We start from the raw sequence: 19,454 nt of genomic DNA on the forward strand, positions 1-19,454 counted from the left end.
AACAAAAACAACAACAACAAAAAACCCCACATGCTATGTTTGACAACTGTGGCACCACTTACATTTTTCAGCACTCCTCCTTCTGCATCACCCTCCTCCAATGGCTACTTGGTTGTGTTTGCCAAATGGTCCTAGTCCTCCAGTCTTGTTGTCAGGAGTATGCAGAGACATAACAATAAAAGTTGTTTCGGTGATAATGTTAATAGCCAACTACAAGATTGTTTTGCAACCTTTCTAAACTTTCTAAACAATGTTTCTTCTTTATGAAATAGAACTGGATCAGAAAGCTTTGAAATTTTGTAAAAAAAAATGTTCTGCAGTTTGTCATTAAAGGGATCACCTAAACAACTTCTAATGTTATGTTTTCAGATTATCTCCATGACTTACAGTGGACCACATGCAATCATGAGTGTACATAATTGCAGAATGGAGTGAGGGCAGGCTATTTGTCCTTAATGCGGTTGCTGTTCTTTGGGTTGGGTTGAACTGTACTGAGCATTCAGGTCTATTTAATGGTGTACCAAATCCAAACACCAACACTAGCAGAGGTTTCTGTTAGGACACCTCATACATATTGCACCAGACTGGGATATACTCATGCAGAAACCATTACAGCATCTCTGCCCACATAAATACGGTTGATCTCATATGAAATCAACAATGCCATTTTAGTCTTCACTATTTTAAGCCAGGCTAGATATCTTTAGGATGTCCCATTGCTGTAGTATAATCAGTGCCACTACTTTGCCCTTGACTGAATATGCTATTTGGCAGTGAGCTATGTGTCTGACAAAGCTTCTGATCTCTACCATTTAGACCTAAAGCTTCCAATTAAGAAGAAAATCTATACTGAGTCTGTGGTTGTTATAGGATATGATGTGTGTGGCATGAAGCGACCACAGGTTCATGCAGCAAGACAAGCAGCTGATGAGTAAAGACCATAGATTGCCGCAAGAGACTATAGGTATGTATGAGAGGAAGCCTTTGCAATGCAGTCTCTGCACATCTGAAATAATACCTATGAATGCCATTTAGAACTTTAAGTATCTACCACTAGAATAAAGCAGGAATGCATAACTTGTTTGTTATTATCATTATTATTAAATGCAACAGTGATACAGAGTACAGCTGACCTACATTTACATGGTAGGCTTTTATTACCTGAATAATGTTTCAGATTACAATCTTACCACCTGTACATGTGTCCCTCAGCATCAGCTCTTTCTTCTTCGGTGTTATAAACTGTTCTTATCACCTTGCTTCGACACCATCGTCTCACAGACTGTGAGATCACTTGACTCTCCACACAGCAAACAGGAGATAGACTTTCTCAGGCTTCTTCAATGTTTACGTTATTTATTCAAGTCACAGAAAGACAGATAGATACAGTCATCATATCCTAGCTATGCCAATCTTCATGTTGCGTTACAAGCTCGTGATGAGACTCCCTGCTGAAGTCTATCAGGTACCTTCTTCCTAACTACGTTACACTAAACTACCTATGTACAGCATACATTATATCAGATTACAGAAAGGAAGAACATGCTTAGAGGTCCCAGTCGACCTTGCGAGCTAGTGCGGAAGGAAGAAGCAGAAGTGAGCTCTCATAGCTCCCTCAGCCTTTAATACCGACTAGGAAAGAGTTAAATATGACATCATCTTCGCCACCCCCTAGACCAGATTATTGGTGGACCCACTCGTGGTGTCATCATACACACCTACTTGATTAATAATCAATGAGGCATTTGACCCATATGCAGGAACGTGGATGTTTAGTAAATATGGCCAATGTTTTCTGTTCCTGTGGTGTAGTGTTAAGGTCAGAGTAGTCCGATGGCCTTCTTTTAGGAACATGTTCTCAGTATCTGCGTGTATCCTCTGCTACACGCAGACCCTGAGATGCCTCTGCCTGCATCACAAAACCTCTATTTATTTTAAAGGCATACACTGCGGACAAGCCTTTTACATAAAACTCAGGCCAAGTAACTGAGGCCTACTTAAATTATAACAATCCCCCCTAAAACAGCTTGACCCGCAGATCCCAGCGTCTGAACCTCCCAGTACCTGGTTTCTTTCTTTTATGTTTCACTTTTCGATGTTCGTGCTCACACAACTTCTCTGCTCTCGGGGGTTACCCCTCGAAGAGAGAGAGCACGACCTCTTGGTCTTCCTGTAACCAGGCTCTCTGGGGAGGCCCTACTTCTAAATCCCTCTATACCACATGCTCAGCATTTGCGTCACTTGCGTATCACTCACAAACTTGCATGACCACAGAAAAGTGAAACTCGTTTGTTTGTTACTCGATGGAGCAGTGCCAGGTGCCTTCTAAAAGAGCGCCTTTATACAATCAGCTCCATCACAGGTACTACTAAACCTATACCCGTAACCCTGTATATCCCTTAATTTAAACTATTGGTTCAGGAGATTGTTTATGAGGCACCAATCTCTGGACCAGGTTAATTTGTTTTACGTAATTTTATCACGCAACCTCACCTGGATAATGATGCCTAAATTTGTCATCCCCATCCAGACGACCAGTGGGTGTAGAAAGAACTTTGGAACTGCAGAGGCCCAGTCCGAGTGTCCCTGGAACATCACCGGAACCTTTGTCCACCAGGTCAGACTGGCGCTCACCTGCTCATTTTTGTGTTCTACCTCGTTAAGATCACCTGTATCATGGTGAAATCTTACCTCTAACTTAGTGTACTGTTTGTTTAACCTTTGTAACAAAATGTGGTCGTCTTGGATCAAACCCTGTTCCCCTTTGTCCCATGTCGTGTTCTCTTTCAGGACGGGAACTACCCGTGAAACTTTGCACTTTAGAGTTCTCTTAACAATTTGAGAAACAACGTCATCCAACCTGGATGACTGGATCCATATGGGATCTCCGCTCCCACAATATGTTCCCCTTGGAAAATCTCCCTTATCGGAACAATTATGAGAATATACCTTGAATGTATCATTAGACCTTATGTTAAAAAAACCAAACCTTTCCTTCAGCCACCGGAACTATTGGTTTGGCTTCAGGGTGGATCTTTTGAATGGTAGCCTCGCATTCTGCGTTATTGAGCCTGCAGGCTTTTTCACTAAATTTGACTTGCCCCGGCCAACGCAGGTACTTCTGCAAGAATTGCCCGCATGAGGACAACTCTACTTGCTTCACCTCCCCGTCTAGCACCAAAAAAGGTTGACCTCTCAGGTCCTGGTGTGAGACACGGGTTGAGGTGGGAACCAAGGAAGTGGCGGTGCCTAAAGGAATCTTGCACCGTTTCCCTTTGTTCACCCAAACATCTCGAAGCTGCCATGCAAAAGATCCTTCTCCAGAAAAATTAATATCTCTCCCCTTGTCCAATCTCAGTTGGACAGGATCTTTAAGCATCTCCCTGACAAAATATGCCCCCAACCGTCCTGATTGAACCTCTTCCCCCCTTACGTCCTGAGGCACAATATGTACCTGAGGTCGGGAAGACAGTACTCTCTTTCAATTAAGAGTACCTCTTCACTTACCCACCTAGCATGAGGATAAGCGGCTGCATATGGACTGTGTAATATCGTCCCCTGTGGTGACCCGTGTGTGGTGTGAATGGGGTTCCCTGTGTTGGCTTTCCCTCCCCCGGGACCGCTCTCCCCACCCTCTTTGTCACCTGGAAATGTGGCTTGATCTCGATTTTTACTTCTTGTTTCGAGAACCACCCACCCTTGGCTTTCCAGCCTTTACGTGTGTATAGTTGTTTCAGAGGCACTCTCTGTTGGTAGCTCTAGAGTGTGATGTTGTCCCCCGCGTCTCTCCGGCAGGAGAATTGACGCCTCCTACTCGTTCCTCTCCAATCTGGAACCATCTCACTCTGCATAACCAAGACAAGGTACCCCTGAATCACACACTCCACCTTTTGCACGTACCCATTGTACTGCAATGTACCTTTTAACAAACCTTTGGATCGGTGCGTCGATTCTGGGAGTGTGACCTTCAATAGCAGATTTACACTGCCTTTCCAGTCACCCTGCCAGCACACCTGACCTTTCAGACCTTTCACCCACATTGTGCCATGAAATTTGTTTTCTCCTGGCACAAGTGCTCTTTTCCTCCATCCCTGCTTGGTCCATCTGTGCCAATCAGAGGGAGGTGTGAAAGGATCAGTACCTCTGTCACCCAACATCAACATGTTTGGGCCTTGCATTCTCATTAACCCCTTATTATACATGAGAATGTCCTCTCTTCGTTCTCCTAGGACGAAATGGCAACCTAGGATCACCATCAGCACGGTACTCTTCATTATAAAAGCACCACCTTGGGAAAGAAAAACATTAGCAATTTGCACTATGCTTTGCTCAGTCAGTTTTTTTAGACGTTTTCCGATCTCAGGAACCTCGGTTTTTAGTCTCTTTCCAATTTCAGGAATCTCGTGTTTTAGTCTCTTTCCAATTTCAGGAATCTTGTGTTTCTCCAAACTTAGATTGGCATCTGGAACCTTTCGCTTATCCGACTGACATCTCCAGCTTTGCTGCCAGCACTGCAGCTGTCTCGATTCCATATTGCCCAACTCCTGAAATCGAAATACAAACAAATCAATTCTTATTAATGATTTGGGATTCGCCCTGCGGCTTGTACTCTGTACACTTGAAATTGATCAATATATATCGTAATTGATCTCGTTGCTCTATGGTTCTCATGAACTCTGTTTACTCTTATTGGTAGATTGGAGTTAAACTTCACCCCCCTACCTCAGTACTATCCTCAGTACTTACCTGTTTAAAATATGCTCCCGCGGACTTCACCTTTGGAAGCTCTCACCTCATTGCAGCTCACTCCACATCCCCCCTTATCTGTCCATGCGCGGCCGTCGCATGCACAGATTACGGATGCCACCCCTGATGCTGCTTTGCAGGTGAGCCTGCAATGCTCTTACTCATTATCGCATTTACTTATCTAGAACTTCATCACGATACCAGCTCTGCTAGAAGTTCTGTGTGTTGTACCCTCTGACCAATGTTTGCCGTGCCACTACCTAGACTACCAAAAAAAAAACGGCTGCCTCCCTGTAGGAAGGAGCACTTTGCACTTAAGCTACACAGGGTGCAGGGCTAAGCATACCAGCGTCACATGCCTGTATGCAGATCCCTGAATGCCCACATGGTAGGTAGTCACATGGCAAACAGCGTACTGATACACTGTCACTCTGTACATGGCAATTCTATCATCTGTATAATTGCCCCATGAACTGCGGTCAGTTTTTGTTCTTTGTGCTACAATTGATAGGAGCTGTAAAAAACATATTTGACCAATCAGTGGACGAAAAAAAACGCACAAAAAAACAGCCCCAGCCCAGCATAGACCTCTCAGTCAAGCTCTGGCCCTGTCCACGACAAAAACCGGAAAAAAACGTTACCGCTCTGAAGCAGCGGCGACGGAAACCCGGATTGGTCAACTCCCTTTTTTCCACCTCCGGCACCCCCCTGATGCACTGTCCCCCCCTATACGCTATTGGGAACTCATGCTGCACCACCCATTAAGGTGCCCCACTTACAGGAATAATCCCGTAAGCAACTCAGTACAGACACTTTCCTGACCTGCACTGCTACGTGTGTCCCTGCACCTAGCTGGGACACTCTTCCTATCTGTGCTCCTGCTAATCTGACAGTAATAGCTTGGTGCACGTATCCTGGCATTCCTTTCCATGGACTCAGGGAAAAACTCTGGGGAAATACTTTGAGACCCGAGACACACAGTAGCATGTCTCTGTATTTCTACCCCCCTCCCTTTCAGCTGCTCTGCCCGGAGCCGCGAGCACAGCCTGACGTGACGTGGATCCCCCAGCCCCTCCTCCCCCCTGCCATGACAAGTGGGGGCCATGACTCTCGGGGGCGGGCTCTCTCCACTGCCGCCATTTTGAGTCCTGGACTGCCAGCTAAGATGGCTGCTCCCATAGCAGCCTCTCGTTCCTATATCTTAGGAGAGAAAACAAAATACACACAGAACAAACATTTTTATGCATAGTTACACACAGCATCGATACATTTTACCGAGAGTCAGCCTTCCGCTACCTATACTCTCTGGGATGCTTGCCAAACTTGAGACCAACCGCGTCACAGCTGCAATGCTAAATATATTACATCTTAGCATCACCCAGGAACGTAGAAACCTCTCTCTCCTCACAAATCATCTGCAGTTTATCTCTGCCATAACTCAAACCTACTCAAGCGCGCAGCGTAACTCTAAACCATATTAACAGCTAGTACTGCTGAAACGCACAACAGACAAACTGGCTAAACAACATAACAGATACAGATATTTACAAGCATGTTAGCAGCTCTGACTGGAAACTAGATAAGCTTGCACCTCTCATTACACTTTTCCACTACGCTCCTCTCTATCCCCTCTCCCTCCCATCCAGCCCCAATAGACTGAAGCACCGCTGGCTTATCTCCTGCTGCGGGGGACCCCCCCCCCTGCTCTATCTGGACATTTTTCCCAGCCTCTGTAGAGACGGGGAGAAAAGAGAAGAGAAAGAAAAAAAAAAAGGAACCTCTGCAACACAGGAACTTTGAATCCTAAGAAAAAATCAAAACACATAAACTCTGAAAACAGCACTATGCATTTACAAGATGAGAAGCCCGCAGCCTCCACGCTGCAATTAACACAAAACACAGAACACATTATCCCCTCCTCATACAATAAAGATAATGCAACATAACAACGTAAATCTTACGTGCCTCTGCAGACTCTTCGCAATTCATCAGCATTCCGCAACGGTTCTTCCACGAAACCGAATGGACCCCGGAATTTTCGACAGCGGATCGACCTCTCACAGCACGTTCCCAGCTGGCCACAGAGGCTTCCGTCCGATCCATATTTAGGCTGGTGACTACAATGCACAATGCAGTCACAGTGTAACGTCCAAGAGTTTCGCCGCTGATTTCTCGAATTGCTGCCGTGTGCTTGGCTCCCGCACACTTTCCACACCACTTATCAGTATCAGCTTGATAAGCTTTACCGTCCGCTTCCGTCTATTCCGCTTGTTTTGCTGTGGACTATCTTGAAAACACCTTCGGCCCCCGGCCCCTGTCTGCTTGTACTGCTAGACAGTGTTCAATCAGGGTTTAAATCGGCACCATTGTTATAAACTGTTCTTATCACCTTGCTTCGACACCATCGTCTCACAGACTGTGAGATCACTTGACTCTCCACACAGCAAACAGGAGATAGACTTTCTCAGGCTTCTTCAATGTTTACGTTATTTATTCAAGTCACAGAAAGACAGATAGATACAGTCATCATATCCTAGCTATGCCAATCTTCATGTTGCGTTACAAGCTCGTGATGAGACTCCCTGCTGAAGTCTATCAGGTACCTTCTTCCTAACTACGTTACACTAAACTACCTATGTACAGCATACATTATATCAGATTACAGAAAGGAAGAACATGCTTAGAGGTCCCAGTCGGCCTTGCGAGCTAGTGCGGAAGGAAGAAGCAGAAGTGAGCTCTCATAGCTCCCTCAGCCTTTAATACCGACTAGGAAAGAGTTAAATATGACATCATCTTCGCCACCCCCTAGACCAGATTATTGGTGGACCCACTCGTGGTGTCATCATACACACCTACTTGATTAATAATCAATGAGGCATTTGACCCATATGCAGGAACGTGGATGTTTAGTAAATATGGCCAATGTTTTCTGTTCCTGTGGTGTAGTGTTAAGGTCAGAGTAGTCCGATGGCCTTCTTTTAGGAACATGTTCTCAGTATCTGCGTGTATCCTCTGCTACACGCAGACCCTGAGATGCCTCTGCCTGCATCACAAAACCTCTATTTATTTTAAAGGCATACACTGCGGACAAGCCTTTTACATAAAACTCAGGCCAAGTAACTGAGGCCTACTTAAATTATAACATTCGGTAGTCTGCCAAGCTGGAAAATCCTTGTCAATCTGCTATTGTAGTTCCTTGCTACTCAGCTGTTTTACATCAAAAAGCGCATTGAGATTAGAATCATAATCGCTGCGAAAATGCTACAAGAAGCGTTTTTGCGTTTAAAAAAAAACAAACACAAATCACTGAAGTGTGAAATAGCCCATGTGATAATAATCAAGTGCTTTTAAAAATGCTCTCTGTCAGTGTGTTTCAGTGTGTTCTCTGACACTGTATTTCAGAGGGATGGAGAGAACAGAGGGAGAGGCTTTTATTATTATTTAGTATTTATATAGCGCCAACATCTTGTGCAGCACTGTACAGTATATAGTCTTGTCACTAAGTGTCCCACAGAGGAGCTCACAGTCTAATCCCTACCATAGTCCTATGTCTAGATATGTATCAAGTACTGTATGTGTTGTAGTCTAGGGCCAAATTAGGGGGAAGGAAATTAACTTATATGTATGTTGTTGGGATGTGAGAGGAAACCGGAGTGCCCAGAGGAAACCCACACAGACACATGGAGAACATACAAACTCCTTGCAGATGTTGATCTGGCTGGGATTCAAACCCAGGACCCAGTACTGCAAAGTGAGAGTGCTAATCACTACGCCACCGTGCTGCTCGCCTCATTTGCATAGCCAAGTCATTTGAACACACCAGGCTTTCCTGTATATAAACTGCTATAATGCAATTTTAGTGCAACAGATATAAATGGTATGCTTCAGGGCTCTTTCACACTAGCTAACGAGTGCATGAATCCGATTTTGTGCACGCATTATGAATCACGGTATGACGTCAGGAAGTTGGGGTTCGACGCATATCAGCGGCCCTAGTTCTAATTCATCCGACGGGAAAAAACACGTGCGCTGGACAATAAAAAAACTCCTAGAGGCGTTACAATGTAAAGCTCTGGAACGCTTTGTCTAATGTGAAAGGTAACATGAAAGCCAGACTTTCATATTACCTTTCTAACAGTAGTAATCACAAGATCCGGCACCATCCATAGATATATGCTCTTTTATTGATCAGAGTTGCATGACAGCGGTAAAAGCAACGTTTCAGGGCAACCGCCCCTTTGTCAAGCTATGCTGTCAATATTACCTTTCTAACCGCATCCTTGGAGCGATCCTTCAAAACGCTTGGGTCAGCTCCTAGTGTGAAAAAGCCACTAGGCTAAGATTAGGTCCTTAAATCTGCTGGCCAGAAAGTTACATAATATAAAACAGAAGGGTTGAAAAGGACTGCGCCTATCTCTGGTGTGACTTGACCTTGACAAAGAAGGGGTACGGGCCCTTCCACACTACATGGGCTTCCATACGATTTTCAAAAGCACATGTGTTTTGGCAATCGCAGTGGTCTGGTCTGGACTAGACCAGAGCAGTGGCGCACAGATACAGAGCTCACTCGCTGCAGATGATAGAGTAAGTTTCCCACCGCTGAACCTGGGGGGTTCCTGTCACTACCTAACCAGGGGGGTACCTGTCACTACCTAACCTGGGGGGCGCCTGTCACTACCTAAACTGGGGGTCACTGTCACTAACTAACCTGGGGGGCTCCTGTCACTACATACACAGGGGGGTCCCTGTCACTACTTAAACTGGGGGTCACTGTCACTAACTAACCTGGGGGCTCCTGTCACTACATACACATGGGGGGGGGTCCCTGTCAATAGCTAACCTGGGGGGCGCCTGCCACTACCTGAACTGGAGGTCCCTGTCACTACCTAAACTAGGGGCTCCTGTCACTACATACACTGGGGGGTCCCTGTTACTACCTGAACTGGAGGGGCTCCTGTCACTACATACACTGGGGGGTCCCAGTCACTACCTAACCTGGGGGGCACCTGTTGCTACATACACTGGGGGTCCCCGTCACTACCTGAACTTGGGGGCACTTGTCACCACATACACTGGGGGTTCCCTGTCACTACCTAAACTGGGGGGCACCTGTCACCACATACACTGAGGGGTCCCTGTCACTATCTGAACTGGGAGGCACCTGTCACCACATACACTGGGGGGCTCCTGTCACTACCTAACCTGGGGGGCACCTGTCACTACATACACTGGGGGGCTCCTGTCACTACCTGAACTGGGGGGCCCTGTCACTACCTAAACTGGGAGGCTCCTGGTTCTACCTAAACTAGGGGCCACCTGTCACTACCTATACTATCCAGGCCAGCCAGCCAGCCCAGCATCACCACCAGCCAACTAGCCCAGAATCACTGTCAAAAAGGCCACAGCATCGCCGCCAGCCAGGCCAGCCTAGCATCACCGCCAGTCCGGCCACAGCATCAGCGCCAGCCAGGCCACAGCATCACTGCCAGGCCTTTCAGCCCACACATCATCCCCAATCCAGCCAAAACAGTACTGCCAGGCCAGCCAGGCACAGCAGCCATTAGAGGAGAATTCAGAAGCCAGGTGAGAGGTGTCTACCATATTAAGGGGGCATTATGCCTATTTATGTAAAATGCTGTCTATTTATGTGCCTCATGACTGCTGAATTTGTCTTGTTGGGGGCCTCATGGTTACTGAATTTGTCCTGTTGGGGGGCCTCATGATGGCTGAATTTGTCTTGTTGGGGGTCTCATGATTTGTTGGGGGTCTCAAGATTGCTGAATTTGTCTTGTTGGGGGCCTCATGATTGCTGAATTTGTCTTGTTGGGGGCCTCATGATTGCTGAATTTGTTTTGATGGGGGGCCTCATGATTGCTGAATTTGTCTTGTTGGGGGTCACATGGTTGCTAACTGCGAGACTATGGGAAAAGCTGAATCATCATCATATGAGACAATAGCATTAAACCTACTTTTTTAGCTTTTTAAAACAGAAGATAAAACTGGGAGGTTCTAAAAAATGAATACATTTTTCAGGAGTAGGATGGATAAAATTGTTTATCTTCACAGTTTACTTGGATTTTCCATAATGTTCATGTATGAGTTAAAACGTTTGTACAGTATTTAGTTTAAATTGCTGTTGGCACTTTGCGATAGATACAGTGGTGTGAAAAACTATTTGTCCCCTTCCTGATTTCTTATTCTTTTGCATGTTTGTCACACTTAAATGTTTCTGCTCATCAAAAACCGTTAACTGTTAGTCAAAGATAACATAATTGAACACAAAATGCAGTTTTAAATGATGGTTTTTATTATTTAGTGAGAAAAAAAACCCTCAAAACCTACATGGCCCTGTATGAAAAAGAAATTGCCCCCTGAACCTAATAACTGGTTGGGCCACCCTTAGCAGCAATAACTGCAATCAAGCGTTTGCGATAACTTGCAACGAGTCTTTTACAGCGCTCTGGAGGAATTTTGGCCCACTCATCTTTGCAGAATTGTTGTAATTCAGCTTTATTTGAGGGTTTTCTAGCATGAACCGCCTTTTTAAGGTCATGCCACAACTTCTCAATAGGATTCAGGTCAGGACTTTGACTAGGCCACTCCAAAGTCTTCATTTTGTTTTTCTTCAGCCATTCAGAGGTGGATTTGCTGGTGTTTTTTGGGTCATTGTCCTGCTGCAGCACCCAAGATCGCTTCAGCTTGAGTTGACGAACAGATGGCCGGACATTCTCCTTCAGAATTTTTTGGTAAACAGTAAAATTCATGGTTCCATCTATCACAGCAAGCCTTCCAGGTCCTGAAGCAGCAAAACAACCCCAGACCATCACACTACCACCACCATATTTTACTGTTGGTATGATGTTCTTTTGCTGAAATGCTGTGTTACTTCTAACGGGACACGCACCTTCCAAAAAGTTCAACTTTTGTCTCCTCGGTCCACAAGGTATTTTCCCAAAAGTCTTGGCAATCATTGAGATGTTTTTTTAGCAAAATTGAGACGAGCCTTAATGTTCTTTTTGCTGAAAAGTGGTTTGCGCCTTGGATATCTTCCATGCAGGCCGTTTTTGCCCAGTCTCTTTCTTATGGTGGAGTCGTGAACACTGACCTTAATTGAGGCAAGTGAGGCCTGCAGTTCTTTAGATGTTGTCCTGGGGTCTTTTGTGGCCTCTCGGATGAGTTTTCTCTGCGCTCTTGGGATAATTTTGGTCGGCCGGCCACTCCTGGGAAGGTTCATCACTGTTCCATATGTTTGCCATTAGTGGATAATGGCTCTCACTGTGGTTCGCTGGAGTCCCAAAGCTTTAGAAATGGCTTTATAACCTTTACCAGACTGATAGATTTCAATTACAGTACTTTTGTTCTCATTTGTTCCTGAATTTCTTTGGATCTTGGCATGATGTCTAGCTTTTGAGGTGCTTTTGATCTACTTCTCTGTGTCAGATAGCTCCTATTTAAGTGATTTCTTGATTGAAACAGGTGTGGCAGTAATCAGGCCTGGGGGTGACTACAGAAATTGAACTCAGGTGTGATAAACCACAGTTAAGTTATTTTTTAACAAGGGGGGCAATCACTTTTTCACACAGGGCAATGTAGATTTGGAGTTTTTTTTCTCACTAAATAATAAAAACCATCATTTAAAACTGCATTTTGTGTTCAATTATATTATCTTTGACTAATAGTTAACGGTTTTTGATGAGCAGAAACATTTAAGTGTGACAAACATGCAAAAGAATAAGAAATCAGGAAGGGGGCAAATAGTTTTTCACACCACTGTAAGTGACTTTTGGGTTGCAGTTTGGGCACTTGACCTCCAAAAGGTTCACCACCACTGTCCTAAGCTAATGTCCCACTATTGCTAAGTTCATGTAAATTTGTCTCCACCCGTGACCACACCCACATTCTGGTCCATGACCACACCCATTTTTCGGCATGACATAACCCAATTTTTTTTTGTGCGTCTGTGCGCCACACAAAGTACCCCCATTCCCCCCCCCCCCTTTTTTTGCCCCCCCTCGGAACATTTTCTGTGGACGCCCATGCTTAGGATGCTTTTTTTGGGGTATGTTTAGAATTATTCTATGTTGTAGAAGCCGTCCTTTTCTCATCTGCAACTTCTTCACTGTTTGTGTTACTGGCATTCAGAATTTGCTGATATTCTGTGGACGCCATGCTTTTACCACCTACACAGTATTTCCTATTCCACTGGCTGCACACAACTCCTAAGTGTAATGAATGAACAGCCACGATTAGCAGCTGGCAAAGGTGTTTTCCTTTTTTTTCCCCCAAACAAACTTTTGGCAGTTGTAGCCACATATTTTAGTTTAATGTCATCACTCCACAACACTTGTTTCTAAAAGACCTGGCTTGTCTTGATGCTGTTCTGCATACCACAACTTTGACTGCTCTATTTAGGCTACAGGTGAGACTTTGTTCTGATGACTGTTCCATGTAGATAATGTTTATGCAAGCAAAGCTGCACCACTACTCCTTTTTAAGCCAAAACATCCTGCAATCTTCCCACAAATATTTTGCAGTGACAAGGAAGTTTGCTTTAGTCTTCCTGGGTATACATTTAGCATATACACAAATGAGTTTGGATCATGCGTTATATCGGCAATATCATATTACAGATATTGTACGTAACACAAATAGCCTATTATCTTACACTAACTTTCCTATTCTCAACACCTATCACTAACTTACCTACAGCTACACCTAACACTAACCGCTGCACTGCGACAGTTTACCGATTGCTGCAACAAACGTGTTCATCCTGACACACCACTTGCCAAACTGCTGCTGCTTATGGAACACTGACTAGCGCTTGCTGAGCACTCAAGTTGAACAGTTGAACCGCTTGTTGAATGGCGCACCATTGCAGATCTTTCTGGCGCCCCATAGATGCAAATTAATGGTAGCCGTTGCAGCAAAAATAGGCTTTCCGCTTTCTGCCTAGCATACAGGCCTAGCATTCTTGGTCTTGATCCCTGACTTTCATAGTTCACTTTAATCACCATTTTTTTTGCAATCTTTTTACAGCCTTTCCCTGTTTTGTAGGGTTTGATTTGCTTCATAATAATTTCCTTACTCAGTTGCTTAGTTAGAATAACCCATGGTTGCTGAGTAACAGCCAAGTTTGAAGTGTCAGAAAATGTACTAGTCTCCGCTCTCTCCGCTCTACTAACAATATTCTCCGGTCTTCCTCTCTAGTCACCTCTTCTAACTCCAACGTACAAGGCTTCTCTTGATCCTCTCCCCTGCTCTGGAACACCCTCCCTCAACACATCCGCCACTCACCTACACTTTCCCTTTTTAGGTACAACCTGAAAACTAACCTCTTCAAGCAAGCATACTCTCTTACCTAGGACACTTTGCCCACTGACCACCACTTTCACCCTCTTATACACAGATTCCCTTCACCTACTGTCCTATGCCTTTAGAATGTTAGGCCGATTGAACAGGGCTCTCTTTCCCTTCTGTCTCTCAATACTGTGTACTGTGTATGCTTATGTATAAATCTGTAGTTCTGTTCATTGCATCAGCTGTAATCCACCATTGTTAACTGTTGTGTTGTTTATTTTGTATTGTTATACCTGTCTTCTGTTGTACAGCACCACGGAAGATACTGGCGCTATATAAATCAATAATAATAAGTATAATAACATGCATAGCATTTTAGTACAATATATATATGATTAGCACCACCTCTTTAGACTTTGGCTAGATTAAATTATTAAGATTTAGTTTTTAGATAAGTTCCAAATGACTGAGTTTCCCCACTTTTGATGTTGTGTTGTCCTCTGGGTAGACATATGAATTTGAAAGCAAACGACTGTTTGTATAGCTATGTCACCAAAGTTATTGTTAGTCAAATGTTTGATTTTATGCAGCATGGAAAACAGAAAACACGTTCCATCCCTGAATGTTTTAAATTTTTTCTTGCTATGTTTAAACTAACATTCTTCCCGACATTTTATATACCAAATGCATCCAGTTTATGTGTGTTTCCAAGTGAGATAATTGCACATTGCTGCTATCTTTCAACAACAGTTGCAGAAGTATATTTGAGTTACAAACAGGAGAGCTTTGTCATGCTTAGATTTTAATATATGCTTTGTAATTGTTACCTAGTGTCCTGGCATTTACTTTACAGGAACTGCAATTTAAAGAACTGCAACAACATATAGAAGGATGTACTAAAATGATTCAGGACCCAAAATGTTACATAAATTATCCTGGTTTCAGCATCAGAAACACTTCCCATATCTATATACCGGCATATATATTACTGTATATTGTTCTTGTTTTCTATTTTTTTTTGTATTAAACATGTTTTATTGAAGTTTTCTTTTAACGTACAACGTCAATATCATATTGCAAAAACAGTAGATACAATATATATTATTACAGACAAGGAAAAGACATCTAGTAACATCTATAAAACATCTACCAAACTGCGGCCCCTCAATCTAGGTTAGAGACCTTGAGATGGATATCCAGGGCTTGTTCTAAATGGGTCATTATAACGGTATTTAATCTTAACGCTGTGCTTACCACTCCTAGTCTGTACCAGCGTACAGGGAGAGGCGGCTATAGAAGGTTTCGAGACCGGTTAACTGTTCTTGAGCTTTTATTTATCGTAGTGGGTTTTTAATGGGTTGCACTTATGTAATTGTTAACCTTGCTGTGAAGTGCTAGGGTCCTTGATCTAGTGTTGTTTTCTAGTGTCCTATGGACCGTACAGTCTGAAACAGAAATACTACAAACACAATAACAAACAAACATACATGTACTCACTGCCATTTTAACTTCTAACTAGCTGTTCCACAGGTTCACTCTTCCCGTTGTGGTTGTGGTCATTTAGAGGTGTGTTCTAGGATTTGTCAAAGTTGGTGTCCCACATTATTGGCTATCTATTTATTAAGAGATTGTAGGCATACCTAAGAGTTTTAATGGGAAGCCAAGGATCGGGTGGACCTTTTATACTATCCATCTGGCCGGGGGGGGGGGGGAAATAATGACAACATTGAGGTTGGACACCTGGATCTGATCCTGTGCTCAAGTAGAATGTTTTGCTCACAGAGGCATTTAAGTTGTGCCAGATGTGGGCTATCCTCGGATTTCCAATTTTGGAGGATTAGGGACCTAGCTGCCGCCAGTATATGAAAAGTAATTGGTCTATGCATCGGGTCTATCTCATCCATTCCTACATTTAGCAGTGCTAGTGGTGAGGGCAATGCGTTGGTTGTTGTTTTCTATTTTTGAAGGTATGTTCTGCTTTTAATCGTGTCATTGTTGTAGTATATATGGTAAGTAGTTTGACTACTTACAGCAATCTACTCAGCAGCACTGAAAAGGTTTGGTGTTTCTTTAACAGTTTCACAGCATCAGAACTTTTTGTATCAGAAACTGTTTTTCTTACCCAAGCCTTATTTTAAGCTGCACAGCAGCTAAGCTCCGCCCCATCAAAGAAATCTGCACGGCCATTTTTCCTCTGATGCTGAGCAAGGCATGATGGGATTTCTGATGTTGTTGTTCTCGTTGCCTAGCGTGCACACCTCCTTTCAACCAAAAAGATGGCTGCCCTCATGAAATCACAAACATTTGCCTGTTATTTTAAAACAGGGTGGGTAAGAGATTATATTTTAATTAACATAACTAATGTAACTTAATCAGTGTGTTTCTTTAAGCTGAAGTTCCTCTTTAAGGCAATGGCAGAGTGACATGTTCTACCAACAGAAACATTAATTTTTATAAGGTCCAAATTTAGTTTCAGTTTGAAGACTCTTGGAATGAAACTGACTGTTCCATTGATTTGGTGAGAATGGAAATTGAAGCATCTACTAGGAGAACATTAAACAACAGAACTAAAAGTACATACATGTTTGTTACTATTATTGTCACCTGTCAGGAGTGAGTAAAAATCTGCAGACAGTACTGTGGGGAAAGAGCACTGTACAGGCATAGCATAGCATAGCCACACATACTGTTGTTATGGAGAGGGAAGATGGGAATGGCACAGCACACAGCGGGAGAATTGGGATCAGCTTCCAGTGGGTGGGTGAGGGGGCAAACAATGCACTTGTGGATCACTGTCGTTTAAAGATTCAACATCCTAAAGATCATGTGCACCATCTCTGTGATATACAGTTTTGCGAACAATTGTTTGTGATGAAAATTTTGGAAAACGTAGATAAACATTTTAAAACAGAAAGAATCAACAACATGCTGGGTCTTTAAACATGCTAGGTGGATACTTATACACATGCTGGATTCTTAGACAAGATGGCCCCAAATGGTCATCACAGCCGAGTTCCATTTAGCATTAGACTTAGATTATTTATTTTGCAGAGGTGTCTTTTTCCATTCTTCTCAGATAAGGCCTTTTATTTATTCCATAAAGGAGAAGGAGCCTCCCTGTTTAGAGAGATGAAGGTAACATTTCCCTTTTGTAAAGTTGGATCGCTGAGTCGCTTTGAATTGATTTTTTTGTGGCTGAAATAAAAGGTTACCACAGAGTGGCCTTGAAGTTTCTGTCAGGAATTCCAGGACTTCCCTCTGAATGTGATTTAGAATTTAGGATTATTATCATTAACTAGTAGCAGGAGCATGTGGAGGAGGGGCAGGTGCAGTGTGAGATGACAGAAATACGATGAATTGCTTTTTCTCATCGAAGCTGGACAAAACAATCTTTGCAAACCATTTTGACAGAGGGAGAGGGGGAAAGCTACCCCAGAACCATTAATGATTTTGTTTATAGCAGCTAGAATTAGAATATTGGCTTAAAGTGGCTTCTGGAACCCCTTGAAAGTACTGGATTACTACCCGTACCCCACTGATTATGCACTGTTTACCGGTGGGCTGATTCTCTATCTTCCAGATAATATTGATGCTAATGCTGGATACACACCATGCATTTCCGCGTCGAATGCGTCCGTCGATACGCGTCGATTTGATTATTTCCGAGCATTTCCGAACGCATTTCGATGATTTTTAGGTCGATTGCCATGTAAAGTATGGCAAATCGACCTAACGATCCATCGAAGCTTGAATCGGACATGTCGGAAATAATCGAATTGATGCGTATCGATGGACGCATTGAACGCGGAAACGCATGGTGTGTATCCAGCATAAGGTCTAGTATTAGAGTCTGAATGAGAGTGATAGAATGGTCTACTACTTGGAACTACAGTCAGCATTGCTCTGCAGTCAACCTCTTCTCTGTTACGGGCTCTAGTGCATGCCTTTTTCTAGAGGTGGGGTCGGTGAGGTATTGCCCAGGGCTAAGCGGTGAATATTGAAGGAGGGGGTGCAGCAGGCAGGGGTTGAGCGGCAGCAGAGTGCTTATCAGAAGCTTTCACTCACCTTTCGGGATCCACGCACCTTATGTCTTTCCTCCTTCCTTGTACTAGGACTACAGTATCATGGTAACAACTGTTACCATGATACGGGACACCTAGAACCAGGAAGAAGAACGAAATGTGGTGCATGGATCCCGGGATGTGAGTGAAAGCTTCAGAAACGCACTCTACAAGTGGGGAGGGGGGCTCTCTGGCTGCCTTAGTGGGGAACTCTCTGGCTGCCTTATTTTGGGGCCTCTCTGGCTGCCCTAATGGGGGGGCTTCTTTGGATACCTAAATGGGGGCTCTCTGGCTAAATAATAATAATAAGATAATTAATAATAAAGTAATAATGAGAACCACCTGATCTAGAAGGTGGTATCTATCTGGTGAGCCGCTGTGAGTGCGCAAGGAAGGGGTGATTTGTAAGCACAAGTGGCACTTTCACTGGGAGTCTGTGGAGTAAGACAGTATCCCATCATGTGAAGCACTGTTTTCCAGGTGCAGCTGGATGACAAGCAGGAGCGTGCAGTGCAGTGGCAATATATAGAAATTGGCTAAATAATACTGGGGCCTCTGGCCAACTATATTAGGGACTACCTACTGAGGTGCACTTGTGCCCTGTGGAATAGACAGACATTTGATGGCTGAAGCCATCGTTTGTAATCATGAGGCTGATGTCTCACATCCATCCCTGTCTTGTCCACCTGTCATAATACTAGCAGGCAGCCATGACAGAATTTTAGCTGATAGCCTTATTCTCATATGTGGTATATATCCTCCTGCTTGGCAGCATGGCTCAGTCAAATTTACTTGAAGTGTCACCAGGGGTGAGCCTGGGGTGCCTGGCACCTGGGTGCAAGATTTTCTCTGGCGCCTATGGGAGTGGTTAAATTAACCACGCACAACCACATAACCACACCCATGTCCTGCCTAATCACACCCACACCTTCCACCTCTTTACGCATGCATGTGATACCCCATTCCTACCCCTCTTCCATGGGCTTGCTCCTGGCTGGCTTTGGCTGCCTGCCAGTCTGCTAGTCTCTGGACTGACTCAGGTTGAGAAGCTCTGCGAGTGAGACGCAGTCACACACTGCATATTAATGGCTGCCTGCGGCCACCCTACTCTCGCTCGCTGTCGTCGGCTCCTCCCCCCGCCAAGCTCAAGCATGAGGTGGGCTGCCTGTATCTTTCCCTTTGCGCTGTGCAGCTTGCCAGTGTTGCCAACCTTTCACGTTATTTTTTACTGACAAATACCTAAAAATTTACTGACAAAAGATTATTTTTACTGACAAAATTTCCCCACTAAATGCACATAAGAGACAGCGTTTCACCAGTAAATGCACGTAATGACAGACAGCTTTT

This window comes from Hyperolius riggenbachi, chromosome 1, assembly GCF_040937935.1.
Source record: "Hyperolius riggenbachi isolate aHypRig1 chromosome 1, aHypRig1.pri, whole genome shotgun sequence".
Taxonomy (NCBI): Eukaryota; Metazoa; Chordata; class Amphibia; order Anura; family Hyperoliidae; genus Hyperolius; species Hyperolius riggenbachi.